The sequence below is a fragment of the Microcaecilia unicolor genome, chromosome 3, assembly GCF_901765095.1.
Source record: "Microcaecilia unicolor chromosome 3, aMicUni1.1, whole genome shotgun sequence".
NCBI classification, from domain to species: Eukaryota; Metazoa; Chordata; class Amphibia; order Gymnophiona; family Siphonopidae; genus Microcaecilia; species Microcaecilia unicolor.
In genome coordinates this window covers 194,068,780-194,096,700 of record NC_044033.1, presented here as the reverse complement: position 1 = coordinate 194,096,700, position 27,921 = coordinate 194,068,780, and the positions used below count along the sequence as shown (strand labels likewise).

Sequence of the window (27,921 nt, the reverse complement as noted above, 5' to 3'; positions counted from 1 at the left end):
TTACGACACTTTTGATGTGACCATCCAGAATAGCTGCTCAAGGTATACTGATGCACAGACTCTCATGGCTGGCATGTCTCTGACCGGATCATAAGATCCAGCAACGAATGGCGGATGTTCCTTGCCAAGGGATAATCTTTGGTGGAAAAAGTAGAGGATGTGGTCGATCAGGATCAAAAAGCACTATGATGCTATGGATTCTCTCTCCGCCAGGCGTATTCTGCTACCACCTCCTCATCTAGGAGGTTTTTGGAGGGAAGTGGAGTGCTCCCTATTCCTATAATAGGCGTAGGTACACTCCTGCTTCTCGGCAGCCTACTCAGGCTCACTCCCAGCGTACTCATTCTCGTCAACAGCAAGGGGCGGGCTTTTGACTGGCTCCAGTGCAGCATAGCCACAGTGCAAGTGTCCATTCCAGACGACTTACTGGTTGGGGGGAGGTTAATATTTTTTCACCAAGGTGGCCTCTTATAACCTCCAACTGGTGGGTTCTTCAAATAGTCCGGTTAGTATACACTCTCAGTCTGGAATCCAAGCCTCCAATTGTCTACCGGGAGTTCATTCTTACAGCTCAAGCACAAGCAGGTACTTGCAGAGGAACTCGCCGCCATTCTAAAGGCCCAGTGCGGTCGAACCCGTTTCCACCAGGGGAAGGATTCTATTCCAGGTACTTCCTTGTGCAAAAGAAAACAGGGGGGGGATGTGTCCCATCCTAGACCTAAGGGCCCTTAACAAATTCCTTGTCTGAGAAAGGTTCAGGATGGTTTCCCTCGGCACCCTTGTTCCCATGATTCAGAAGAATGATTGGCTATGCTGTCTGACTTAAAGGATGCCTATACCCACATCTCGATACTCCCAGCTCACAGGAGGTATCTTCGATTTCGGTTGGGAACTCGGCACTTTCAGTACTGTGTACTGCCCTTTGGCCTCGCGGTCTGCACCCAGGGTTTTCACAAAGTGCCTGGCTGTTGACGATTGGCTGGTGAAGAGCACCTCGGAGGGAAGGCGCCTTACAGTCCCTGCGGATGACTATTCGAGTGCTAGAGCTACTGGGGTTCGTGATCATTATCCCAAGTCCCATCTTGTCCCGGTTCAAAAATTGAGTTCATTGGAGCTCTGTTGGACGTCTCGAGCTATCTTCCCCAGGCAAGGGCATCTCCTGGCCCTCGTGTCCATGCTCAAGCGTCTCAACAGATCACAGCTCGGCAGATGTTGAGAATCTTAGGACACATGGAGGCATATTTTCAAAGCACTTTGGGAGGCTAAGTTCCATAGGTTTCTATGGAACTTTGGGAGGCTAAGTGCTTTGAAAATGAGCCTCATGGCCTCCACAGTTCATGTAACTCCCATGGCACGCTTACATATGAGATCAGCTCAATGGACCCTACCTTCCCAGTGGTGCCAGGCACAGGGGATCTAGAGGATGTGATCAATTTCTCCACCGAGTTTTGCAGATCCCTTCAGTGGTGGACCATTCGATCCAATTTTGACCTTGGGACGTCCATTCCAAATTCCTCAACCACAAAAAGTGTTGACGACTGATGCATCCCTCCTAGGGTGGGGAGCCCATATGGATGGGCTTCACACTCAAGGGGCTTGGTCTTTTCCGGAAAAGGGTCTTCAGATCAACCTCCTGGAATTATGAGCGATCCGGAACGCTCGCAAATGCTTTTAGGAGATCGGCTGTCCAACCAAATCATTCTGATTCAGACAGACAATCAGGTTTGCTATGTATTACACCAACAAGCAGGGGGGGGGGGGGCACCGGATCTCAACCTATCAGGAAGCTGTCCAGATGTGGCTTTGGGTGCGCCGTCACGGCATGTTTCTCCAAGCCACGTATCTGGCAGGTGTAAACAACAGTCTGGCCGATAGGTTGAGCAGGATCATGCAACCTCACGAGTGGTCGCTAAACATGGACGTTGTCCACAAGATCTTCCGAGTGTGAGGCAGCCCCTCGGTGGATCTTTTTGCCACTCAGATCAATCACAAAGTCCCTCAATTCTGTTCCAGACTTCAGGCCCACAACAGACTAGCATCAGATGCCTTTCTCCTGCATTAGGGGACAGGCCTTCTGTATGCGTATCCTCCCATACCTCTAGTAGGGAAGACTTTGCTGAAACTCAAGCAAGACTGCGGAACAATGATCTTGGTTGCTCACTTTTGGCCTCGTCAGATCTGGTTCCCTCTTCTTCTGGAGTTGTCCTCTGAAGAACTGTGGAGATTCCTTAGCGTCACTCTGGACCGGCCCAGAATGTGACTGATGGGTTGTGTACGCCTTCCAGCAGGTGGAGACTGAGAAAAAAAGCTGTGACTCTAGCGAGCCAATAAGAGCCCTTGCCAGCTAGAGAAAGATCCAGTAATCTCAGTCTCCAGCAGGTGGAAGGTGGTGAGCCCTTCAGTCTCAGTCTATTCTATTCTTTTCTCTCTTTTGGTTAAAGTTTGTTTGATTGTCTAAATTTTTGTTGTTTCCCTGTGCATTAAAAAAAAAACTCTTTAGAGGCCCGTAGGGGTCTCTTAGTGCCTCAGGGGTGCCACACTCGGAAGGCCGAGTCCCTCCCCCCCTATCCTCCCCGGCTGCTGTAGGTGCTGGCTAGTTGGGTCTGCTGTGTCTGTTGAGTCTTCTAATTTTCAATAAACTTTTAATCAAAGAACATCTTCCAGTTTCTGGTAGCCTTGGTCGCTCTCCCACTTTTCGTGTTTAGTTGGGTCTGCTAGCATTTTTTGCTTTTAAAAGCAATAAAGGTTTACCTCAAACTCCTCAAGGGGGAAGCTTTAGAGGTGGGGAGAGGCAGCTACTGGAAAAAAAAAAAAAAGAGGCCTCTCGTTCTGCTGTCTTGGCAGAGCAATCTTTGGGCACTATTAACGAGCAGGGCAGCTCCTTAGCGGTTCGCGTCGGAGCGATCAACTGTTTATTTTTTTCCTTCGCAATGTCGGAAAAAACTCCGCCGCTGTTCTGTCTGTCAGCGGCGGGGTCTGGGGGCCGCTGGTGTGTGTCGGTACTGCACTGCTGTGGAGGACCAGGGTGCAGGATCCGGTAAATTGTCAGCGCCGCCGGGGGGGGGGGGGGGGAGGGTGTCCGAGTCCATCGTTTTGGCAGCGGTCGCGTCTCCCTCTCCGGTGCCGAATTTATTTTGAATACCATGCCGTTGGTTGCTTCTCAGGCCTCTCTAGCTGCTGGGCCTGTGCTTGCTTTTCAAACTCCAGCTTTGCCAGCGGGGGAAGGAGGTTTCCTTCCTGAATTCGTGGTACAGATGTACCAGGCTTTTCTTCTGCACAAGGCTGCGCCTATGGAGTCTCAGGTGAGGCGGTCTATGGAGGGGACCTATGTGGCTAGGAAACGGTTTAGGTTCCCTGAAGAAGCTGAACAGGATTTGTCTTTTTCTCATGACCAGGACATGCCATCCTTAGAATAGAAGGTATTTTTTCCTGAGGAGCAGTTTTCAAAGGAGCTGGAGCAGACAGTAGAAGGTGAGGAATCTCTTCCTGTGGGAGAGGATCCTTCAGTGGTAAGGACTTTCCATAAATATGATCTTCAGGAGCTTATTTCTCAGGTTTCTTCTACTTTGCGTTTTGATGATCAGGATCTTCAGGTATTGGAGCCCACAAAGGTCGATTTGCTGGTCAAAGGTATTCGCAGAGCACGATTGGCACAATTTCAGGAGAGGTGGGCCCAGATTACTTCGGATCAGTGGGTATTAGAGGTTATTCAAGACAGGTACACATTAGAGTTCGCTCACCCTTTGTCAGATGCTTTCCTAGAATCCCCTTGCCATTCTCGCATCAAGGCCGGAGCTGTCAGAGATACTTTCCGCAGACTTCTGGCCTTTCGAGCATTTTGTCCAGTCCCTTGGGCAGAGCAGTGTCAAGGCCGTTACTCAATTTACTTTCTGGTACCCAAGAAAGAGGGTTCTTTCCGTCCGATTTTAGATCTCAAGGCGGTCAATCGAAACCTCAAAGTGCCCTCCTTTTGTATGGAGACTTTGCGGTCAGTCATTGTTGTAGTGCGGTCCGGGGAGTTTCTGACTTCTCTCGATCTTACAGAAGCCTATTTCCACATTCCTATTCGTCCTGCACATCAACGTTTCCTTTGTTTTGCAGTGCTAGGCCACCATTTTCAGTTTCGGGCTCTTCCCTTTGGACTTGCGACTGCTCCTCGTATGTTTACCAAGGTCAGGGTAGTTGTAGCTGCGGCTCTCAGAACAGAAGGCATTTTAGTTCATCCTTACTTAGACGATTGGTTGATCCGGGCAAAGTCTTACCATGAGAATGTTCAGGTGACAGCTCGGGTGGTAGAATTCTTGCAGTCCCTAGGTTGCCACGCAACCTGAAAACGGTCTACGAAATGACCAATTTCCGCAAACTCCTGAAAACTTATCTCTTCGACAAAATATATCATAAAGAACAACACGCGTAACTCTACATTCTTTAAGATATCCAGGAATGTTCTTTAATGTCTTTTGCTTTCACACTATCATGCATCTAATGTCTATGGCTTTAACACTATCATGTATTTCACCATCATGTACCCAAAACTTGCTGTAAAACCAAATGTACATTCTTTCCTATTTCCAGTATCCACGATGAATTGTAAGACACATTGAGCCTGCAAAAAGGTGGGATAATGTGGGATACAAATGTAATAATAATAATAATAATGTGCAGAAGAGCCATCTTCAGCCTTCTCAGTCGATAGAGTGTTTCTTCCGCCGGCCCGGGTCCTCAAGTTGCAGGCTCAGATTCGTCTCTTCTTGCAGAATTCAAGATCGTCAGCAAGAGACTATTTACAGGTTTTGGGATCCATGGCGGCAGCGATTGAGGCGGTGCCCTGGGCCAGGGCTCACATGAGGCCTCTTCAGAGGTCGCTTCTATCGAGATGGTCGTCCCAGAAGGATTCGCTTCATCAAAGATTGCCACTTTCGCTCCAAGTGAAGACCAGTCTACGATGGTGGCTTCGGGAGGCCAATTTGACCAAAGGTATGCCTCTAGATCAGCCCAGCTGGACTGTAGTGACAACAGATGCCAGTCTCCACAGCTGGGGAGAGCTCACTGTCATGGGCAGTTTGCTCAGGATCTCTGGTCGCATTAGGAGACATTGTTTTCAATCAACCTGTTAGAGACCAGAGCGATTCGTCTGGCACTCCAGAGGTTTCTTCATCTTCTGAGAGGCCGAGCAGTATGAGTAATGTCAGACAATGCCACAGCGATAGCATATATCAATCGGCAAGGAGGGACGAGGAGCCTGCCATTGGAGCGAGAGGAGTCACTGCTGCTTCAATGGGTGGAGGTCCATCTGGTGGCTCTATCAGCGGCTCACGTAGCAGGGGTCCTAAATGTTCAAGCAGATTTTCTCAGTTGTCACATGCTCGATCCCAGAGAGTGGTCACTAAGCGAAGTGGCATTTCAGCTGCTGGTTGATCGTTGGGGGTCTCCCAGGATGGATCCATTTGCCTCCGCCGGCAATGCAAAACTTCCTCTGTTCTTCAGTCGTCGCAAGGATATCCCAAAGCGCAGGGCGTCTTATATAACCTCCCTATCAACCCACTCATTACTTTTACCTCACCCATTTCTATTCTTCTCTCACCTTCTCCCACTATTCCAACCAGAGTTACACCTAATCACACTGACCACCCTTCAACATCTTCAGTCCTTCTGTGACTGTTCTCTTGTGCTTGACTGCTTAAATATTTTAAATTTAAATGCTTTACTTTTTGTCTATTAGATTGTAAGGTCTTTGAGTAGGGACTGTCTTTCTTCTGTGTTTGTACAGCGCTGCCTACACTTTGTAGCGCTCTAGAAATGTTAAATAGTAGTAGTAGTAGTAGGGCATGGATGCTCTTCTTCAATCCTGGCCAGCCGGTCTAATGTATGCTTTTCCTCCATGGCCTCTGATAGGGTGTTTTCTTCAGAAGGTCGAGATACACAAGGGACGTCTGATTTTGGTGGCACCAGATTGGCCTCGAAGGCCGTGGTACGCCGACCTTCGACGTCTTCTGGTGGATCTTCCCTTCAGGCTTCCGGTCACGCAAGATCTCTTGTCGCATGGTCCGGTCGTTCATCCGGATCGATTCTGTCTTACGGCCTGGCTCTTGAAAGGGCTAAGCTGATTAAGAAAGGTTATTCCGCTCAGGTCATTGCTACTATGCTTCGTTCTCGTCGCCGTTCTACCTCTTTAAATTATGTGCGCACTTGGAGGATATTTGAGGACTGATGTAAGGAGTTTAGCCTATTTTTAGTGCTTGGGTTCCGCAAATTTTGGATTTTTTGCAGCGGGGCTTTGACAAAAGCCTTGCTTTGGCTTCTCTTAAGGTGCAGATTGCGGCTTTGACTTGTTTTAGTGGTCATATCCAAGGGAGGTCTCTAGCTAATCATCCGGATGTGGTACGTTTTTTGAGGGGGGTTAATCTCCTTCGTCCCCCCTCGCAATGTTCTTTTCCTCGGTGGGATCTGAATTTGGTGCTCACGGTCCTTACTAAGCCTTCCTTCCAGCCTTTGTCGTCCTGTACTCTGAAGGACTTAACTCTGAAGACAGTATTTTTGGTGGCTGTTGCTTCGGCTAGGCGAGTTTCGGAGTTGCAGGTGTTGTCGTGTAGATCGCCGTTCTTGGAGTTCTGTTCCAATCGTGTAGTGTTGCGGCCTGTTCCTTCCTTTCTCCCCAAGGTAGTAACTCGATTTCATATTTCTCAGCCGGTAGTATTGGCTGCATTAGGTTCTTTTTCTGGCTCCGAGGAGCAGCGGCTTTTGAAGTGTTTGGATGTCAAACGGGTGTTGAAACACTATATTAAGTCTACTGATGACATCCGGCGATCTGATCGTTTGTTTGTTCTGATCGGAGATGTGCGCAAGGGGTTCATGGCCTCTAAGCCCACTATTTCTCGATGGCTTAACGAAACGATTGCTTCAGCTTACCTTCTTTCTGGGAAACCTGTTCCAGAGCATATTAAGGCTCACTCTACAAGAGGTCAGGCAGCCTCTTGGGCAGAGCGTTGTCTGGTGCCTCCAGAAGACATTTGTAGGGTGGCAACCTGGTCGTCTTTGCATTCTTTTTCTAAGCACTACCGTTTAGATGGCCTCAGTTGTCGTCAGGTTGCTTTTGGAGTGCGCGTTTTGTCGATGGGGCTGCTAGGGTCCCTCCCATAATTTCACTGCTTTGTTACTTCCCATCCCATCTGGGTGATGAGGGTTGGAAAACACTCCAAGGGTAAATTAGACTTTACCTGCTAATTTGCTTTCCTTTAGTCCCTCCGGACCGGCCCAGATCCCTCCCTTCAGGTATCTGTGTTTTTTCAGAAGTTAAGAGTTCTTTATTGGAGCTGTGTTGCTAGTTTATTTCTCTACTATATATATATATATATATATATATATATATATACATACATACACACACACTAGTAAGAAATGCCCGTTTCAGAAAAAAATGAAACGAGCACTAGCAGGGTAATCCCCCCCTCCGTCCCTCCCTTCCGAGTTCCAGCCCCCCCCTCCCTCCCTTGGTTGCGAGTTTGTGATGGAAGTTCACATTGCTCTCCCCGTTCCCCGCTGCTGTCACTTCGTGGAACTCGTGCGTTGTGCCTTCGGCGCCCCGCCCTCGACGTCATCGTGTTTTGACGCGAGGGCGGAGCTACAGTGACTGCAGGCCAAACCGGATATCTCGGGCGCCTCATCATCCGGTTTGAGGCTTCATTGGAACGTTGGAGGTGCCTTTTATATATATACTAGTATAAAAGGCCCATTTCGGTAGGCAATGAAACGGGCGCTAGCAAGGTAATCCCCCCCCCCTGCAGCATCCTTTCCGTCTCCACTGCCCCCCCTGCAGCCACCCATCTGGTCTCAGGACCCCCTCCCCCCCAACCCTCCCCTGCCCCTGCAGCCACGCATGTGCAGCGGCCCTCCTCTCTCCCCTGCTCCCCTTGCAGCCACCCATGTCCAGTGACTCTCCTCTCCCCCTGCCCCCCCTGCAGCCATCCATGTCCAGCAACCCTCCTCTCCCCCTGCAGCTACCCATGTCCAGCGACCCTCCTCTCCCCTGCCCCCCCTGCAGCCACCCATGTCCAACGACCCTCCTCTCCTTTCCCCTTCCCCCCCTGTAGCCACCCATGTCCAGCGACCCACCTCTCTCCCCTGCCCTCCCTGCAGCCACCCATGTCCAGTGACCCTTCTCTCCCCCTGCCCCCCCCTGCAGTGTCCCTTCTGTCTCCCCTGCCCTCCCCTGCAGCCACCCATCTGGTCTCAGGATCCCCTCCCCACCTCCCTCTTCCCTTCCCCCCCCCCCGCAACCATCCATGTCCAGCGACCCTCCTCTCCCCCTACAGCCACCCATGTCCAGCGACCCTCCCCTCCCCCTGCCCCCCTCCAGCCACCCATGTCCAGCGAACCTCCACCCCAGCGCATCACCCAAGCCCCTACCCCCCCCTCGGGCACATCAACCCCCTCGCCACCCGCAGCCGCCAATACTAATGCTGTCCGGCCGCTGCTGCGTCTCCTGTTGAGCAGCAATGGCCGGTACAAAAAGAAAAATGCCAAAAAAAGACTTTAAACCTGAAACACGGCACCGTAGACAGCCATCTGGCATTGACTGTCATCTCTGCAGCCGCTCCTCCTCCGTGTGTTTCCGCATGTTTCCCTACTCCTCCCCTTGCCTTGGAATCAGTTGTCAGTGACATCACTGACGTCAGTGCATTCTAAACTGCCTAGCAGACCACCTCCAAGGGAGCCACGGTACCAGGCACATTAGAACGTTGGAAGTGAGAATTATTATATAGGATAAGAAATGTTTTCTGGTTTACTGAAATGTCCTGTTTGAAGGACCCTGATATGTTTGAAGGCACTCACCCTTTGTTGGAAACGTGCCGGTGGCTGCTCAGGTTTTTGGATGCACAGGTTATGTATTTCTTCTATGGCTTTACTTCTGCTTTGGTACTTTATTACTGGATCTTTCTGTAGCTGGCAAGGGCTCTTATTGGCTTTTTTTCTTTGTCTCCACCTGCTGGAAGGCGTACACAACCCATCAGTCACATTCTGGGCCGGTCCGAAGGGACTAAAGGAAAGCAAATTAGCAGGTAAGGTCTAATTTACCCTTGGAGTGTTTTCCGACCCTCATCACCCAGAACGAGGGGTCGCTTCTACATCCCGACCTCCAGTCTCTGTCTCTCACGGCGTGGATGTTGAGAGCTTAGAAATTGCCTCTCTATGTCTTTCAGAGGGTGTCTCCCGAGTCTTGCTTGCTTCCAGGAAAGATTCCACGAAAAAGTGTTATTCTTTCAAATGGAGGTTTGCCGTCTGGTGTGACAGCAAGGCCCTAGATCCTTTTTCTTGTCCTACACAGACCCTGCTTGAATACCTTCTACACTTATCAGAGTCTGGTCTCAACACGAACTCCGTAAGAGTTCACCTTAGTGCAAGTAGTGCTTATCATCAACGTGCAGAGGGTAAGCCTATCTCTGGACAGCCTTTAGTTGTTCGCTCCATGAGAGGTTTGCTTTTGTCAAAGCCCCCTGTCAAACCTCCACCAGTGTCATGGGATCTCATGGGGTCGTTCTCACCCAGCTGATGAAAGCTCCTTTTGAGCCACTGAATTCCTGCCATCTGAAGTACTTGACCTGGAAGGTCATTTTCTTGGTGACTGTTACTTCAGCTCGTAGAGTCAGCGAGCTCCAAGCCCTGGTAGTGCATGCACCTTATATCAAGTTTCATCATAACAGAGTAGTCCTCCGCACTCACCCTAAGTTCTTGCCGAAGGTGGTGTCGGAGTTCCATCTGAACCAGTCAATTGTCTTGCTAACATTTTTTCCCCATCCACATACCCACCCTGGTGAAGACAAGTTGCACTCCTTGAACTGTAAGAGAGCATTGGCCTTTTACGTGGAGCGGACAAAGCCCTATAGACAGTCCGCCCAGTTGTTTCTTTTGATTCCAACAGGAGGGGAGTCACCATCGGAAAACGCACACTCTCTAATTGGCCAGCGGAATGCATATCCTTTACTTACGCCCAAGCTGGGTTGACCCTAGAGGGCCATGTCACGGCTTATAATGTCAGAGCCATGGCTGCGTTAGTGGCTCACTTGAAGTCAGCTTCTATTGAAGAGATTTGCAAGGCTGCAACGTGGTCATCAGTCCACACATTCACATCTCACTACTGCCTTCAGCAGGATACCCGACATGACTGTCGGTTTGGGCAGTCGGTGCTGCAGAATCTGTTCGGGGTTTAGAATCCAACTCCACCCTCCTAGGCCCATTTCTGTTCTGTTCCAGGCTGCATTCTCACTTAGTTGAGTTTCTTTTTAGGTCAATCTCTGTTATGTCCTCGCCATTGCAAGGCCCAATTGACCAATGGGCATTTTTTGTTTTTTTGTGAGCCTGGCAGCTAGGGATACCCCCGGTGTGAGAACAAGCAGCCTGCATGTCCTCGGAGAAAGCAAAGATACTTACCTGTAGGAGGTATTCTCCGAAGACAGCAGGCTGATTGCTCTCACAGACCTGCCCTCCTCCCCTTTGGAGTTGTTCTTTGTTCTCCTCTTGTTTTTGGATTACACTGAGGTCCTTACTCACGTGACAGGTGGGAAACCGGTGTGCACTGCTCGTGCGCCAGAAGACTCTTGAAGATTTTGCTGGCAAAATTTCCGATCCTGGGCCGACGTGGACGCCGACCCAAGTGTGAGAGCAATCAGCCTGCTGTCCTCGGAGAATACCTGCTACAGGTAAGTATCTTCACTTTCTCAGCCTCCAAGGTCCCTAGACGCACACGGGGCTTACTCACATAGTATTAAAAAATCATACTATGCCCCCTAGGAGATAATGTTTGCAGATATGGGTCTCTCACATAGTTTTACTGCAGGCTTGCTTTTCTGAAGTACACTGTGGAACGCCGGTTATAAGTATACTTTTGCTGTTTTAGATTCTTTAAAATTTATAATTCTTATCTTATCATTACATTTTGTTCTTGAAATTATTTAGAGCTACATTTCCATTAAAATTTGTAATTACAATTAAGTGTGTGATTAAAGGTATGTTATTTATTTATTTTTTTCCCACTGTAGCTCCCTGTGACTCTAGGCAAATCATTTAACCCTCCATTGCCCAGAGCTACAAGGAGCTGCAGTAGGGAAAAAACCCAAACATACATTAATCAAGCAATTAATTGCATGCAGTTCTTAATTTATTGTGAATATCCTGAGAGCCAGAGTGGCTAGATGTGTTTCAGTCTGGAATTACTCCCTTCAAAATGCAGGGGTTGGAAATAAATGTCCCAAGGCTTTATCTGCCTTCTGCACCATGCTGTAAAACTGTAAATCCCTCTTTGAAATCTGACATAAAATGGTCGATATATTATCACACAGTTTCATTTTATTATTCTTTCCAAACCAATAAAGTTGGATACTACTTTCTACAAACCAACCAATCAACTCATCACCTCCTAGGCCAGAGAAAACAGTGTTACATAAAGCACCAAGGTTGGAAAAATGTGCGGCATGCTTTCCTCACGTGTTACTTATAATCTCCTTAAGTGCTCAGCTAGCTCTCCATGCTATACTTGTTCCCCAGCCCCCTCTCGTAGGGCAGCACAGGAACACTCATTAAATATGCCTTGGTAAGAAACCAAATCAGAATAGGGAAATAAGGATTTCTAAGGGCACAGCACACACTGTCACTCTGGATCCTAACCCTAGGGTCTCTCCTGTCCTACTTATAGTGTCCTCCGTTATCAATTTAGACCTATTCTCACCCTCAAAGCAGCATTTTTTTTAACTTTCATTCACAGGTCTGGGTTCCTCTTTTAAACTGAACTAGCTGCTTCAAGGAAGTATGGCAGGTCACAGGTCAATAATGTGCATCTGATTCTTAGAGGTTTGTTCTTTTTTTCCACAATGATAGGCTGAATCTGAGAGCACGAGTATCACACAATAAAGTGACCGAGGACCATGTGAGTCCAGGGTGGAGGAGGGGGCCGCAGGTGGTGGGAAAATGAAGGAGAGCCAGCTTCATCTATTTTATATACCATAAACATTCCACCTTTTACCCACCAAACAATGATATTTACCGAGAATAAGGATCACGAGATATATTTAATGGCAAAGAAAAAAACAAAACAAAAACCTGAAAAAGGTCCTTAGGTACCAATTCCCATTCTTACACTTGCTTAGAACAGCAGATGGGAGCTTTGCACTGGCTGCTGAGGCCTCTCTCCTCAGCAGCTCTGCTAGATTTATAATCAAAGGACAGCTGCACTCATCTGCCTTCGTGATGGAAATGGAAACCCTAATCCAGTCATCTGAAATTCCTTCATTGCTCTAATTACACACTGAATTCATCCCCAACAGGCAATTCTAGAAGCTGGAGAGAGAGAGATGGCAAGAGGTATATCATCCATGGAAGATCCTGGCCGTAGTTGGGTAAAAGATAGTTACACAGGAGACACACCAAGAACAGGGACATGCAGCAACGTGACCAATCAAGAGGCATACAGAGAGCTTCAAACATACCTTTCCAGATAGGTTTAGGAGGAGGAAGGGTAGGGAGGTGGGAGATGGAATTAACTGTATATGCATATATTTAGCTGGCTGGAGTTTGGAAAGCATCTTTACGATAAAAAAGGGGCAGAAGGTGTGAGCACATGTGAAAATGCAGGCTACAGCACAAATAGGCTGTCAGAGAGAAATGCTACCCTGCAGAGTGTTCTTTAAGAATACAAGAAGAGAGCATGAGGGTAAGGGAGAATCAGGGAACAAAAACCCTGTGGTGGGCTGATCATGTCTTATTTCCTCATCCTCCAGGTGTAGCTCCGTCCTGCTTCTGTGCCATTGTTTTGTTAAGGCTCGTTGATGACCAGTGGGCTGAGAACCAGGGAATCCAGGCTTAAAATCCTACTGGACAGGACATACTATGACCTCCACTAGCTTAGGTAAGCCTTCTGGGAACAGGAATATATTGGAATGTAGCTCACCTTGAGATGTTTCCTCTCTCCATCTGTGGATACAGTTTTGGAAACTTTACAGTCTACAGTGCATGAGTGAGTGGGATGAACAGAGGACAGTTGTTTTAACATTTCAAACACACACATATACACACACACACACACACACACACACAAAAGAGGACATTCCCATGGAGGACATGGGAAAGGTAGCAAACATAGTGGGATTTAAAAGAGATTTAGACACATTCTTAAATGAAAAGTCCATAAAACATTAAGAACTCTGCCCTGGAAATGAGAAATAGATGTACTGTTTGTGATCTGCCAGGTCCTTAGCAACTAATCTGGCCGCTGTCTGACGCAGGATGCCGAGTTCAATGGACCTCAGTCTGACTCAGAGGGCTTTCCTTACATTATTATGTACACAAAAAAAGGAAACAGGAGGGGGGGGGGACCAAAAAGGGTTGACAAAGGTTAATAATTGTTTGAGTTAAGTAACGATCTTCTTTTCTGTTAATTGCTGTCTATTATTGGAATGCCGTGTTAGATGAGATGCTGATCTGTCAACAAAAGATAAGCCAAACTATATAGAAAGGAGGTGGAGATGAAAAAGTTAAAGGATTGGTGACATGATGCAATCAGTTTGTTTTATTGAAGTTTCTCTTACAAATGTACTAGGTATACGTTTACTGTGCATTCTGTATATTTGGCACTGTCATCAATAAAAACTGTTGAAAACTGTTGAAAATTAAAAAAAAAAAAGGAAACCGGAAATCTTGTTATGCCCTTCCTGTAAATTAACAAGAATATAGCCTCCCCTCATCCCTCCTCCCCTCAGAAAGAGAGGACAACTGGGTATTCTGGACAGAACAGAGAAGTTAAACTTTAAGCTAACAGTTTTCACACAGTTCCTGCTTTTTAACTGCACTGCATACCTGACTCATCCCCCAGAATTTAGGAATCAATGAATGAATCAATCTAGGTGGTGGCACCAGCCTCCCCATTCCATACACTGACCACCCATATACAACAGAAGCAAGGTTAATTCCCTGTTTCCAGCACCTGTGTCAATGCACCCTAAAGAGGGGTGGGTAAGAAATTGGAATAGTGGCGGCGGCAACAGCACCACCAAACAGAGACCAAATACCATCCAATGAAAGGGGTACGATGCTCACAGCCTCAGATGAAAGGAAACTGCAGTATCCATGTGCAGAAGTCCGAAAGCCTATACACAGGAGGCTCAGCCATTATAGCACACAACCCTCATGTTCTCTGCTCAATGTGCAGAGGCAAGTTTTTCTGTGTTCGGGTGAGGATCAGGTATTACTCAGCAGACAAAATGTTCTGGTTACTCTTCTCTTCAGTTTTTGGACTCCACCGCTGCAACCTTCTTACCCTTTTTCCCAGTTTTCTGGTGCTTTCACGATGTTTAGCTTTTTTGGCATGTTGACACTTGCTTTCATTGTCACATCGTGCTCAATCTTGTTCCGGATAGCAACCTCCAGGTTCTGTGAAGGAACCACAGCACGTGAGACACACAATAGAAAACAGAGGAAAATAAAATACAGCTAAACCCGAGCTCACATGAAATATTGCTACACACAGGTTTCTGCAGGCCAGAATAGACCTAGCTGGGAAATACAACATTCCTCGCACTTTTTTTTTGTAGTAACCCAGCTGTTTCCTTTATCAGCCTCCCTCCCCCATTTCATGACTGGAATGTGCTGGGTAGTACTCACCTTTTTCAACTTCTTGCTGGTGAATCACATGAGTTTTTTTGGGTGCAATTACTCGACCTGGAAACATATAATTTTGTTTTTACGTTTTTCAATTGCTTGTTCATCCTGCCTCATGTTAGGAATACTAGAAGCCATGATAGCCCTTGAATCCTGTGTACAATCCATAATTTTCTCCTCCTTATACCCAATCTACAGGACAGAAACTGCACCCTGACAGTCTGGAAAAGGGGACAGAATTGTCAGAGGAATGGTCTCCTGAGGAAATGGAATGTGCAGGAGCTCCTTATAGCCTGAGTAGAGGCAGAGGTTTTGGTGCAAGTGAAATCTTGGGAGTGGGGGTGGGAGGGGGGGAGAGGAAAACAGCAGAGTGCAGTTTTATACTCCTATGTGGCCTGGAAAGAGGAGAAAACAAAATGCAGGAAAGAGGAATTACTATTTTGTAGTTTCTTTACCTTAATCTCCAAATGTATTAAGTACTATGTAAAATTATTATGCCAACAAAGTTGCTGCAAAGGATTCAGGGCTCCCGTGCACCCTTGGGGAAAAGGAACTCCTGAGGAGCCAGTGAAGAATTCCAGGGCTCTACTGCAGTCTGTGCGGAAAGCTCACTACTTATCCCTGGGGTCGGTAGCATGGCATCTTATTACTCTTTGGGATTCATCCAGGTACTGGACGGGAATGCAGTGCCCAGCTAGTCAGGTTTTCGGGATATCCATAATGAATATGCACGATAGATTTGTATCATAGAAGGGCATTATCTTGAGCATATTCATTGCGGGTATCCTGAAAACCTGACTGGCTGCGTATGCCCCAAGGATGGGTTGAGAAATGCTGGCCTTATGGTTTGAGCACTGGCTTTGCAAACCAGGTTTGATTTCCACTACAGTGCCTTGCTACTCTGGCAGGCCACTGAACCCTTCTTTGCCCCACGTACAAATAAGTACCTGTATATAACAGGTGAACTACTGACTGTAACCAGAGAAAACACAGTATGTCAATCCCATCCCCTTTCCCTTATTTGTGACCTGGATTGGCTGCTATTGGAAGCGGGACACTGGGCTAAACAGACCAACAGTCTGATCCAGTGTGGCAATTGTTATGTCTCTCTGTACAATGTAATTTTATTTCTCCGAGGACAAGCAGGCTGCTTGTTCTCACTGATGGGTCGGCGTCCACGGCAGCCCAGGAACGGAAGATTTTTCAGCAAAAATCAAAAAGCTTTAAGACAGCTTCCGGAGCGTGAGGGGACTCGCACCGCGCATGCGCGGCCATCTTCCCTCCCACGCGCCTGTTCCGGCCTCAGTTTTTTTTTTTCTTTTTCCGCAGCAGAGAGTGGCTGCATGTCGGTTTCTCTCCCTCAGGCCCAAAGAAAGACCGGCATTTTTCACGCTCTTGTTTGCACTTTTTGTTTTACGTCGCCCTCTTTGTCATCTTTTTCTTTTTTCCAGTTTTCAAAAAAAAAAAAAAAAAATTTCCCTTATATTCTTAGTTTTCCTCCTTTTTAAAGTTTTCTTTCGATTTCGTCGTGGCCTTCTAGGCCGCGCATACGCGGTTCTCATTTTTTGTGCCCCTCTGTTGGCACAATCGAGCATTTTGATTTCGCCGCCACGATTTTTCCGCTTATGTCATCGAAGCCTCCTAGCAGCTTCAAGAAGTGTGCTCGATGCCAGCGGTCGATCTCGGGCACTGACCCGCAAGCATGGTGCATCCAGTGCCTTGGGCCCGATCATCGCCCAGACGCCTGTAAGTTGTGTCTGAGCTTGAAAAAGCGGACACAGGCGTCGAGAAGAGCTTTTCGGGACTGTCTTTTCAAAGCTCTGACAGATTCCTCAGCGTCAATGTTGACATCGGCATCAGGGATGGCATCGACATCGGGAGCGCAGGTAATGGCTGTCCGGACTTCACCACTAGCTGGGAGTAGTGAGCCGTCGAGTGGGTCTCCACCTGTCTCGAGGGCTCCTGCTGTGCAGGCCCATCTCGGACCCGACCCCAAGGAGGCGTGTGGATTCCACGTCCTCCTCGTTGGTACCGAGGAGTGCCGGTGACATGCTTCGAGCAAAGGCGAAGAAGCATCGTCATCGGTCTCCTTCGAGACACGGTACCGGGAGCTCTGGGGCGTCGAAGGAGTCAGCACCCAAGAAGTGTCGACGCCGGGAGGAGCGCTCACCCTCCATACAAGAGGTGTCAGTGTGTAGATCTTCGGACAGCCTGGTACCACCTCCCAGGCCTCCACAGATTCTGACGCCGACTTCTGCACCGGCCCCACAGCCTTCTTCGACAGCGGCTCTAGACGAGTGCATCCGAGCCCTTCTTCAGGTCTCCTGGAAGGGTTGCTGCGTCAGTCTGTCTAGGTACAGGGGGTGCTTGCACCCTCGGTACCATCAATGGAACCGGCAGCTGACTCTGTGCCTGTGGTGCGGTCCCTGACGCGATACCAATTGTGGCATCGGCCTCGGCTGCTACCCAGGTCGACTCCCCATCAACGTCGCAGGAGGAAGCTTCATCGCCGCCAGCATGGGAGTCGACTTCTCGGCATCGCCATAGAGGATGGCGTTCCTTGGCGTCGAGACGGGCCTGGTTTCAGACTGCAGTTAGAGAACTCTTGTCCAATACCGAGGAGGATGCCTCATGGGATGAAGGGGAAGACCACAGGTATTTTTCTTCCGAGGAGTCTTGTGGTCTTTCTTCTGATCCTACTCCTTCACCTGAGAGGAAGCTTTCTCCACCGGAGAGTCTCACCTTCTCGTCATTTGTCCGGAAAATGTCTGTGGGCATTTCCTTACCGGTGGTAAATGAGGATGAGCCCAGGACTGAGATGCTCAAGGCCCTTGACTATCCTTCACCACCGAAGGAGTTGTCCACTGCCCCTTTGCATAATGTCCTTAAAGAGACATTGCTTAGGAACTGGACGAAACCACTCAGTAATCCCACCATTCCCAAAAAAGTTGAGTCCCAATATCGGATTCACGGAGAACCTGAGTTGATGAGGTCCCAGTTACCTAACGACTCTATGGTTGTGGATTCCGCTCTCAAGAGAGCCAGGAGTACTAGGGATTTTGCCTCGGCGCCCCCAGGGCGAGAGTCTAGGACTCTGGATTCTTTTGGGAGGAAGGCCTATCAGTCCTCTAGGCTCGTGTCCAAGATCCAATCATACCAGCTCTACATGAGCAAACACATGCGGAACAATGTAAAGCAAATGGCGGACTTGGTGGACAAGCTCCCTCCAGAGCACGCTAGGTCTTTTCAGGAGGTGGTCAGGCAGCTGAAGGCGTGTCATAAATTCCTGTCCAGGGGTGTTTATGACACTTTTGATGTTGCGTCCAGATCCACTGCTCAAGGTATAGTGATGCGCAGACTCTCATGGCTGCATGCCTCTGACCTGGATAGTCGAATCCAGCAGCGGATTAAGGATGTTCCTTGCCGGGGGGGGGGGGGGAAATAATATTTTTGGTGAGAAAGTCGAGCAGGTGTAGAGCAGCTCCACCAGCGGGAAACCGCCCTTGACAAGCTCTCCCACCGGGCACCTTCAGCATCTACCTCAACAGTAGACGTTTTTTCCGGGGAAGGAGGACTGCTCCCTATGCTTACAATAAGCGTAGGTACAATCCACCTTCCCGACAGCCTTCTCAGGCTCAGCCCCAGCGCGCTCATTCGCGTCAACAGCGTGCGCCCAGACAGGCCCCTGCAGCTCCCCAGCAAAAGCAAGGGACGGGCTTTTGACTGGCTCCAGTTGAGCATAGCTGCCATAAAAGTACCCGTGCCGGACGATCTACCGGTCGGGGGGAGGTTAAAATCTTTTCACCAAAGGTGGCCTCTCATAACCTCCGACCGGTGGGTTCTTCAAATAGTCCGGTTAGGGTACTCCCTCAATTTGATCTCCAGACCTCCAAATTGCCCACCGGGAGCGCAGTCCTTCAGCTTCCAGCACAGGCAGGTACTTGCAGAGGAACTCTCCGCCCTTCTCAGCACCAATGCGGTCGAGCCCGTTCCACCCAGGCACAAAGGGCTGGGATTATATTCCAGGTACTTTCTTCTGCAAAAGAAAACAGGGGGGATGCGTCCTATCCTAGACCTAAGGGCCCTGAACAAATTCCTGGTCTGAGAAAAGTTCAGGATGCTTTCCCTGGGCACCCTTCTTCCCATGATTCAGGAAAACGATTGGCTATGCTCTCTGGACTTAAAGGATGCTTATACACACATCCCGATACTTCCCGCTCACAGGAAGTATCCTCGATTCCCTCTGGGAACACAGCATTTTCAGTACTGTGTGCTGCCCTTTGGTCTGGCATCTGCGCCCAGGGTCTTTAAAGAATGTCTAGCGGTGGTTGCAGCGTCACTACCCAGACTGGGAGTGCATGTGTTCCCTTATCTCGACGATTGGCTGGTGAAGAACACCTCAGAGGCAGGAGCTCTACAATGCATGCAGATGACTATTCAACTGCTGGAGCTACTTGGGTTTGTGATAAATTACCCGAAGTCCCATCTTCTTCCAGTTCAAAAGCTAGAATTTATAGGAGCTCTGCTAGACTCCCAGACGGCTCATGCCTATCTCCCCGAGGCAAGGGCAGACAATATTCTGTCTCTTGTCTCCATGGCCAGAGCGTCTCAGCAGATCACAGCTCAGCAGATGTTGAGACTTCTAGGCCATATGGCCTCCACAGTTCATGTGACACCCATGGCCCGTCTTCACATGAGATCAGCTCAATGGACGCTTCCCAGTGGTATCAAGCTGCAGGGAATCTAGAGGATGTGATCCAGCTGTCCACCGATTTTCACAATTCCTTTCAGCGGTGGACAATTCGATCCAATTTATTATTATTATTTATTGCATTTGTACCCCACATTATCCCATCTTTTTGCAGGCTCAATGTGGCATACAGAATGTTGTTATGATGCAGTCATTACATGATCTTAAATACATAAGCTGAAAGTAAGTGAATTAGATGCAAGGTCATTACATGATCTTAAATACATAAGCTGAAAGTAGATGAATTAGATGCAAGGTGCTAGAAAGGTGTTGTGAGAGGCATTTTTTATGCACCCGAGTGATTTATTAAGGATGTCTTTCGTAGGCTTTGTTGAAGAGGTGTGTCTTCAAAGATTTGCGAAAGCTGGTTAGATTGTCCATATTTTTCAGGGCCATGGGTAATGCGTTCCAGACCTGTGTGCTTTTATACGCAAAAGTAGTGGCGTATGATTGTTTGTATTTAATTCCTTTGCAGCTGGGGAAGTTCAGATTGAGGAATTAGAGGGCCGATCTTTTAGCGTTTCTAGGTGGTAGGTCCACTAGGTTTAGCATATAGAGTGGGGCGTCCCTTCCAAATGCCTCAGCCTCTCAAAGTGATGACCACGGATGCATCTCTCCTGGGGTGGGGAGCGCATGTAGATGGGCTCCACACTCAAGGAGCTTGGTCCCTCCGGGAATCAGGTCTTCAGATCAATCTCCTGGAGTTGCGAGCGGTCTGGAACACTCTAAAGGCTTTCAGAGATCGGCTGTCCAATCAAATTATTCAAATTCAGACAGACAATCAGGTTGCCATGTATTACATCAACAAGTAGAGGGGCACCGGATCTCGCCCTCAGTGTCAGGAAGCCGTCCAGATGTGGCTTTGGGTGCGCCGTCACGGAATGTTTCTCCAAGCCACATATCTGGCAGGCGTGAACAACAGTCTGGCCGACAGGTTGAGCAGGATAATGCAACCTCACGAGTGGTCACTCAACATGGGTGTTGTACGCAAGATCTTCCGGGAGTGGGGCACCCCCTCGGTGGATCTTTTTGCCACTCAGATCAATCACAAGGTCCTTCAGTTCTGTTCCAGGCTTCAGGCCCACGACAGACTAGCGTCAGATGCCTTTCTCCAGCATTGGGGGAAGGGCCTTCTGTATGCATATCCTCCCAGACCTCTGGTGGGGAAGACTTTGCTGAAACTCAAGCAAGATTGTGGAACCATGATTCTGATTGCTCCCTTTTGGCCACATCAGATCTGGTTCCCTCTTCTTCTGGAGTTGTCCTCCGACGATCTGTGGAGATTGGAGTGTTTTCCAACCCTCATCACTCAGAACAAGGGGGCGCTTCTGCATCCCAACCTCCAGTCTCTGGCCCTCATGGCCTGGATGTTGAGAGCGTAGAATTCGCCTCCTTGGGTCTTTCTGAGGGAGTCTCCCGAGTCTTGTTTGCTTCCAGGAAAGATTCCACAAAGAGGTGTTACTCTTTTAAATAGAGGAGGTTTGCTGTCTGGTGTGACAGCAAGCCCCTAGATCCTCGCTCTTGTCCTACACATAACCTGCTTCAATACATTCTATACTTGTCAGAGTCTGGTCTCAAGACCAACTCCAAAAGAGTTCATCTTAGTGCAATTAGTGCTTACCATCAACGTGTGGAAGGTCAGCCTATCTCTGGACAGCCTTTAGTTCGCTTCATGAGAGGTTTGCTTTTGTCAAAGCCCCCTGTCAAACCTCCACCAGTGTCATGGGATCTCAACGTCGTTCTCACCCAGCTGATGAAGCCTCCTTTTGATCCACTGAATACCTACCATTTGAAGTACTTGACCTGGAAGGTCATTTTCTTGGTAGCTGTTACTTCAGCTCGTAGAGTCAGTGAGCTGTAAGCCTTGGTAGCCCTTGCTCCCTATACTAAATTTCATCATAACAGATTAGTCCTCCGCACGCACCCTAAGTTCTTGCCGAAGGTGGTGTCGGAGTTCCATCTGAACCAGTCAATTGTCTTGCCAACACTTTTCCCCGTCCTCATACCCGGCCTGCTGAACGTCAGTTGCACACATTGGACTGCAAGACAGCATTGGCCTTCTATGTGGAGCAGACAAGCCCCTTCAGACAGTCCGCTCAAATGTTTGTTTCTTTCGATCCCAAAAGAAGGGGAGTTGCTGTCGGGAAATGCACCATTTGCAACTGGCTAGCAGATTGCATTTCCTTCACTTATGTCCAAGCTGGGCTGACTCTTGAGGGTCATGTCACGGCTCATAGTGTTAGAGCCATGGCAGCGTCGGTGGTTCACTTGAAGTCAGCCACTATAGAAGAGATTTGCAAGGCTGCGACGTGGTCATCAATCCACACATTCACATCTCACTACTGCCTCCAGCAGGATACCCGACGGGACAGTCGGTTTGGGCAGTTGGTGCTGCAGAATCTGTTCGGGGTTTAGAATCCAACTCCGCCCCCCTAGGCCATTTTTATTCTGTTCCAGGCTGCACTCTCAGTTAGATGTTTCTTCATAGGCCAATCTTTGTTATGTCCTGGCCGTTGCAAGCCCCAATTGACCTTCTTTTGCTGTTTTGAGTGAGCCTGGGGGCTAGGGATACCCCATCAGTGAGAACAAGCAGCCTGCTTGTCCTCGGAGAAAGCGAAGATACTTCCTGTAGCAGGTATTCTCCGAGGACAGCAGGCTGATTGTTCTCACCAACCCGCCCACCTCCCCTTTGGAGTTGTTGTTGTTCTTTATTTGCTTTTTGATATAACTGAGGCGGGAACGGGCACGCGCGGGAAGATGGCCGCGCATGCGTGGTGTGAGTCCCTCGCGCTCCAGAAGTGTCTTAAAGCTTTTTTGATTTTTGCTGGAAAAATCTTCCATTCCTGGGCCGCCGTGGATGCCGACCCATCAGTGAGAACAATCAGCCTGCTACCCTTGGAGAATACCTGCTACAGGTAAGTATCTTCGCTTTTCCTATTGGTAATTAGTTAATTACCTCCTTAGTCACCTTAAGCACTGAATGCACTACCTTTGGCAAAACATGTAAAAATTGTCCTAACAATAAATATTTGTTTTAAATTTAATTTGTTCTGTCAATCAGATTTCATGTTTGTCACTGACTCATCTTATTTATTTATTTCTTACATACCATCTACAAGCCCAAAAGCAATTGAAGCACAGTAGATGGCAGTAGAGAAAAATACAGTATTACTGCAAACATACACATCTCTCTATATAAAACGCACCTCCAACATTCTAATGAAGCCTCACTCTCCCAACGTTCTAAAAGTGAAGTGGCTAAGATCGATTCTGCGCAATGAGTGGTGAAGTGGCTAAGATCGATTTTGCTCCATGAGTGTCTGCCCCGTCCACGCGTCACAACGTGATGACGTCGAGGGCAGAGCAATGACACTCACCCAATCGCATCGCTCACCCAAAACGTCCTTCTTTACGAGTCCAGCAACAGGCAGGCAGAAACCAATCAGCGCTTGCCATGCAAATGAGGCGGCCCGGCGCACGACCCGTTGTTATAGCGATGGGCAGGGGCCCGCCAGCGCTGCTCGCGCATCCACTGGAAAAACACGCGACCTGTCAAGCACGAGCCACCCCCCTCTCTCAGTCTCACACACGTACACTGGGCAGGCAGAAACAATGTGTCCAGCACAGCAGCAGCAGCAGGGTTTGTGCGGTTCGTGCTACACTTTCCGATTGGCTCTGACTGCCTCCTGCCGCTCCCTGGCCAGCCCTCCCTCTCTCCCCTCCAAGTTCCAGCCCCGCCCTTGGACCCGCAGCACGCTCTCTCCCTCCCCCGGGCCCCCTCCTGTCCCAACTCGCTGGCGCCGCTGGACATCACCCCACCCTCAGCCCTCCCTCACTCACCCTCCTCCCCGAAGTTCTCAGTTGCTCGCGCTCGCCATCCCACCGCGCCAACAGCAGAACGACAACGTGGTGGATGCAGCACCTCACACGTTTCCTTTGTTTTGAGTGTATGGGAATGACGGCTGCACGGCACAGGGGAAACAGAGATTACCCTAATTGCCTTCTTTCCTTACACTGGACTACATAGGCTTACTTCCACTCCTGTCTACTAAGAGAGGGGCGGGAGGACGGTGAACGACAACGTGGATGCAGCACCTCACAGGTTTGCTTTCAATTGAGTGTATGGCAATGACGGCTGCACGGCGCAGGGGAAACAAAGAGTACCCTAATTGCCTTCCTGGCTTACACTGGACTACATAAGGTTTACTTTGAGTGTATGGCAATGAAAAAATGGTGCTGTCTCAAGCCCCGACTGTAGCTTCTTCACATAGTATTATAGGACAACTTATGGTTCAACAATTTTTTATTGATGATATTATACGGATAACAGTACCCAGAAAAACATAATGTAAACTCTGATAATGAACACATTCACAGCTCAAAAACCTAACATAGAACGTTATCATCAATGTTTTGGTATAGAAACCCCCCCCCCCCCTACCAGCACGCTACTTTGAACTCATATGTTCCCCCAACCCATATCAACTTCCACCACTCTCGAAATCTAGTAAGTTTAGGACAACTTAAAGCTGTACGAGATTTGACTATGAACACTATCATGTTACTTCTGCTTCTGAAATCGGATATGGCTGCACTTTCCTTACCAGTAAATGATTTCAATGACAAACTTACTCAAGTACAGGAGACAGTACAACGAACCCACACACCAACTTTCACACACACAATCTGTGTGACACGCATCACCTTTCAATCTCACACACACAAACCTCCCCCCCTCTAAACATAGTAACATAGTAGATGACGGCAGAAAAAGATCTGCACGGTCCATCCAGTCTGCCCAACAAGATAAACTCACATGTGCCCCTTTTTTGTGTATACCTTACCTTGATTTGTACCTGTCTTTTTCAGGGCACAGACCGTATAAGTCTGACCAGCACTATCCCGCCCAACCACCCGCCCCGCCTCTCACCCACCGGCTCTGGCACAGACCGTATAAGTCTGCCCAGCACTATTCCCACCTCCCAACCACCAGCCCTGCCTCCCACCACCGGCTAAGCTTCTGGGGATCCCTTCCTTCTGAGCAGGATTCCTTTATGTTTATCCCATGCATGTTTGAAATCTGTTACCGTTTTCCTCTCCACCACCTCCCACGGGAGGGCATTCCAAGCATCCACCACTCTCTCCGTGAAAAAATACTTCCTGACATTTTTCTTGCTGAAAAACACTGAAACACACATACCACCCTCAAAGCCCCCCTCCACTTTGCCACCATGGCACACCCCCCAACCCCCCCTTGACCCAAATAAAAAAAAAAAAAAAAACCTCCAATAAAGCACCACACTAATACCAAACAGCAACAGCACGGCCAACCCCCCCCCCCCCAGCAACGCTGACCCCCCTCCAAGCCCCCTGCCACACCCTCTCAGTTCACCACCCCCCACCCCCCTATCATTGTCAGACACACACACAATAACACAAACAGTCGCCCGCCCCACCCTCTCTCTCTCACACACATACACGAACTCTGTCACACACACAATCTATCTCTGTGGGCAAAATTCACAATGGAGAAGGGTAGCTATGGGAAGTACAAAGGACCAATGGCAATTGTCCTCCATACACTCTCTCTCACCGAGTCACTCGCACACACACTCTCTTAAACATACACACTCCGAGGAAAAACTTGCTAGCGCCCGTTTCATTGTGTTCAGAAACGGGCCTTTTTTACTAGTCATTTTATATAACTTTTGTTTCAAGGATAAATACACAAAAGTTACTTTTTCAGATGGATCCTTCGGGGTACTTGGATACAAAGTCACGAGTCCATAGGTGTCAATTTTTCAAAATGATGGGGTGGGGGGAGATATATGCAACACAAGTTAAACCTCCCTGTTCAAAATTGTGAACATTAGGGGTGTTCAGCAGTTTATTTGCAGGGCTCCCTGCAGTCTATAAAGGGATTGAAGTAATGGGATGGGGCTCCTGTGTAGGAGGGTGAGGGGTAGAGAGAACCCATGCAGTCTATAGAGAGAATAAAGTAATAGCTCCTGTGTGGTAAGGGGGTGGGGGAGGTGGTAGAGTGAAGGGGTTTCCATGCAGTTTAAAAAAACGATAACATCATGGGGTTCCTCTGTAGTCTTGGGGGGGGGTTGAGTGAACAAGCTCCCATGCAGTCCATCGAAAAAATAATAGGGGTTCCGTCCTGTGTAGTGGGGGGAGGGGGTTCCTGTGCACATTCCAAGTAATCAAATAAAAAAAAGCAGCAGGAAAGGCAGAGCATAGTGACACTAAATAAAATACATCACTAGGGCAAGACATATCACTGGAAGCAGTGAAATTAGTCAGGAAATACCTGACCACAGTAGTTGATTTTCAGAGCCGACCTGAATTTCTTATGGGAGATTTCTAAACAAATATCTGGGGCAGATTATTCTGAAGCAGGGGTTCTCAAACCAGTCCTCAGGAACACACCTAGCCGGTCAGGTTTTCAAAATACCTACAGTGAATTTGCACGAGATAATTTGCATTCCCTATCTCCGTTGTATGCAAATTTATCTCATCCATATTCATTGTGGGTATCCTGAAAATCTGACTGGCTTAGGTGTGTCTCGAGGACTGGGTTGAGAACCTCTTCTCTAAAAGGTAGAGGGCTAGTACACTGAAGCAAGAACTCGTTCAATCTAAATGTACCTGGGAGTGAGATGGAATGACCGGGAGACTTTGGGGGGGGGGGGGGGGGGGGAGAGATTGGGAGAGAATGGTATAAGCGGATTGAACAAGAAGGAAGACAACTCGAGATAAAAGACCCAATTATAAATGACAAGAATTTTGAACAGAATGTAGAAAGAAATCAATATCCAATACCCTTTGATTTAGAGGGGCATAACATGATCAAATTTCTTAGCTCCAAAAAGCAGTTTGAAGTGTTTAGATCAACCTGGAGTTTTCTGATTTAGAGAGCTAGATTGTAAGCTCTTTGAGTAGGAACTGTCTTTTTGTGTATGGTGTACAGCGCTGCGTATGCCCTGTAGCGCTATAGAACTGATAAATAGTAGTAGTAGGGGGGTTAGAGTGAAGGGGCTCCTGTGCAGTCTACAGAGAGAATACAGTAATGGCTCCTGTGTGGTGGGGGGGAGGAGGTAGAGTAAGGGGGGTTCCATGCAGTCTAAAAAAATGATAACATGATGGGGTTCCTCTGTAGTCTTGGGGGGGGGGGGTCCTCCTGTGCAGTTTGGGGGGGTAGAGTGAACAAGCTCCCATGCAGTCCATTGAAAGAATGGGAGCTCCTGTATAGTGGGGGGAGGGGGTTCCTGTGCACATTATTAAGAGGGGGGGTTGCGTGAAGGGGCTCCAGTGCAGTCTATAGAGAGAATAAAGTAATGGGGGCTCCTGTGTGTAGTTGGGAGGCGTCATGTGCAGTTTATTGGGGGGGGGGGGGGGGGAGTAAAGCGGTTCCAGTCAGTCTATAGAGATGATAAATTAGTGGGAGCTCCTGTGTACTCTGGCGGGGGGGGGGAGGGGTAGAGTGGTGGGGGGTCCCCGTCTGACTATTACCCCAGTCTCTAATGTGAGACCGCGCTGTCCCTCCACCGGTGAAAACCTGAACCGAGTTCGGTCCCTCCAGTCCCGGGAGACAAAGGAATGTTCCTCCCACAGCCTCTATTTACCTCCTTTCTTCAATCCTTTCTTCCGCATTGGCGGTGCCTTTTTGAGCGGCTGCGCCTTAAACTTCTTCTTTCCCTGCGCCATCTTCTGAGCGAGCACGTTTGGCAAAAGGTACAAAACGGATACAGCGGGATCCTCGGGATCTTACCGGATTCGATCAGAAACCCTTTAAAAGTTAATCCTCCGAAACTTTTTTTTGTTTTCTCTGCTGATCGTATTTAATGCTGGAGATATTTGCAACAATCTCGTCCACCTTAAAAGGGGCGAGCCCCCGTGCTGACGTAAATTTGACTGATTCCTCTCCACCGGAAGGTAACCTCACGACACGTCACAAGGGGCGTGACTTGTCCAGGATCTGTTTTTCTCGAAGTTAAAATAAGGGTTAGTGTCGTGACGGGAGCCAGCAGTAAACTTGTACGATTTCTACCTTATTGTTTTTGGCAAGGAGATTGAATAAAACAGGACACGGGTTGTTCCTATGTAGACCATTATATGGGCTAAAGCCAGTAGGCGGAGCTTGCCTGCAGTAGACTGAGCATGCCGCCGTTTTAGCTCACCAAAACAATAGCAATTGACAACACTAGCAAAAGATTATTAGAAACTAGTAAAAAGGCCCTTTCTGACACAAATGAAACGGGCTCTAGCAAGGTTTTCCTCAGAGTGTGTATGTTTGAGAGAGTGTGTGTGAGAGAGAGTGGGTGCGAGAGTGAGTGTGGGTGCGAGTGTGTCTGTGAGTGAGAGTGTGTGTGAGACAGATTGTGAGAGTATGTGTGTGATACAGACTCTCTGTGAGACCGAGAGAGTGTATGAGATTGAGAGAATGTTTGAAAGTGACTGTGTGACACATTAGAGAGTGAATGAGAGACAAGTGTGTGAGAGAGAGATTAAGACACTGACTG

The 27,921-nt window shown here is 48.5% G+C and overlaps 1 long non-coding RNA gene across 1 annotated transcript; it reads right to left on the bottom strand.

Annotated features, from left to right (window-relative positions):
- Positions 1 to 13,535: 13,535 nt before the first annotated feature.
- Positions 13,536 to 27,305, bottom strand: LOC115465981. Its single transcript, XR_003941486.1, has 3 exons — positions 27,025 to 27,305; positions 14,650 to 14,706; positions 13,536 to 14,418 (listed from the first exon to the last, which is right to left on the bottom strand). It is a non-coding gene; the product is annotated as an uncharacterized LOC115465981 (long non-coding RNA).
- Positions 27,306 to 27,921: the final 616 nt, after the last annotated feature.